At 54.7% G+C, this 1,758-nt stretch overlaps 1 protein-coding gene across 1 annotated transcript in view; it reads left to right on the top strand.

Annotated features, from left to right (window-relative positions):
- The window catches only part of LOC107121439 (1-phosphatidylinositol 4,5-bisphosphate phosphodiesterase gamma-1-like), a gene marked incomplete at its 5' end in the record, with an annotated part of 59,781 nt that overhangs the window by 26,387 nt on the left and 31,636 nt on the right, over positions 1-1,758 (top strand). The gene's annotated exons all lie outside the window — the stretch shown is intronic.

The raw sequence follows: 1,758 nt of genomic DNA, 5'->3' as shown, positions 1-1,758 counted from the left end.
GACAGGGATTTTTCTTCAGCTGTAGGCTTCAGACATGTTCCGGACGGCATTCACTTTTCGGCTTGGCTTGATGACGTTGGTTCTTCCTGGGCTGCTTTGAATCGTAGCGCCGCACTGCCACCACCTGGCCGGATTGGCCCATTACAGGCTTCTTAATGCCGAAGAGGTCTTTTTATCAGGCTTCCGAGCTTACGCGCTGGACATTCCATTCACCGGCTAACACCTCCCCTACGGGGGTTCAATGTGCCCACCCTCTCTAAGGAGTGGTACCCATTTTATCTACTCGCCGAAGCTTTCGAACCGCTGGGTGGACAGCGAGCTGGGGACAAGGCTGGTAGCTCACACCAGCGCGGGCTAGAACTGACAGCAACTCTATTCAGTTCAGATGTTAACCAGAGGATAAATCCTCTCTGCCACTGCTCCCCTCGGTAAGTAAAAGCTTACTAGGGACTCCCACCAACTCTTCGTGAGCCCTGCAGGATTTTATACTCATGAACATATGAACCTGCTTGATACTGAATCAGGCCATCGGTTCATCAAGGTCAGTGTTGTATACTCTGACTGGCAGCAGCGGCTCTGCAGGGTCTCATTTCAAGGTCTTTCATAAGAAGAACCCTGCTGGATCAGGCCAATAGTCAATCCAGTCCAGCCTCCCGTCTCAAACATTGGCCAGCCAGTTCCTCTGGAGGGCCAACAACAGGGCAGAGAGGCCGAGGACTTCCCCTGAGAAGATCTGCAGAAGACTCCTGCTGGGTCAGACCAGGGAGGGTCCCTCTAGCCCAGCCTCCCGTCTCCCACAGGGGCCAGCCAGTTCCTCTGGAGGGCCAACAACAGGGCAGAGAGGCCGAGGACTTCCCCTGAGAAGATCTGCAGAAGACTCCTGCTGGGTCAGACCAGTGAGGGTTCATCTAGTCCAGCCTCCCATCTCAGGGGCCAACCAGTTCCTCTGGAGGGCCAGAAACAGGGCACAGAGGCCAAGGCCTTCCCCTGAGAAGAACCTCAGAAGAGCCCTGCTGGATCAGGCCAATAGTCGATCTAGTCCAGCCTCCCATCTCACACAGGGGCCAGCCAGTTCCTCTCTGGAGGGCCAACAACAGGGCACGGAGGCTGAGGTCTTCCCCTGATGTGGCCTCCTGGCTCTGGGTTTAGTGCCTCTGAATGTGGAGGCTCCCCTCAGTCACCATGGCTAGTAGCCATTGATAGACAGCCTCCTTGGTTCTCTCTAATCCCCTTTTAAAGCCATCTATGCCTGTGGCCCTCACTGCATCCTCTGGCAGCGAGTTCCACATTTGAATCACTCTCTGTGTAAAGTAGTATTTCCTTTCCTCCGCCCTGAACCCACTGCCTGTCAGCTTCTTCGGGAGTATTTGGGGAGAAGGAGAAAAATTTCTCTTTGCCAACTCTCTCCACCCCATGCAGTTCATCGACTGCCTGGTCCTTTTAACTGGAGATGCCGGGGATTGAACCTGGGACCTTTTGCATCTTGAGCAGATGCTCTGCCACTGAGCCACGTCCCTCCCTCCCCTACTTGGTTTGCCTGGGCACAGAAATGTGGACAGTTTCATTTTCAGCCACAGGTCTGGTGGCAGTGGTCATAAGAACATAAGAGAAGCCAATGTTGGATCAGGCCAATGGCCCATGCAGTCCAACACTACAGTGGCCAAAAACGCCAGGTGCCACCAGAAGGTCCAGCAGTGGGGCCAGGACATTAGAAGCCCTCCCACTGTTGCCACCCCCCCCACCCCAACACATAACAAC

This window comes from Gekko japonicus, unplaced genomic scaffold, assembly GCF_001447785.1.
Source record: "Gekko japonicus isolate JY-2015 unplaced genomic scaffold, Gekko_japonicus_V1.1 scaffold3999, whole genome shotgun sequence".
NCBI lineage: Eukaryota > Metazoa > Chordata > Lepidosauria > Squamata > Gekkonidae > Gekko > Gekko japonicus.
The sequence above is the reverse complement of the archived record's forward strand: the minus strand, read 5'-3'. Positions and strand labels throughout refer to the sequence as shown.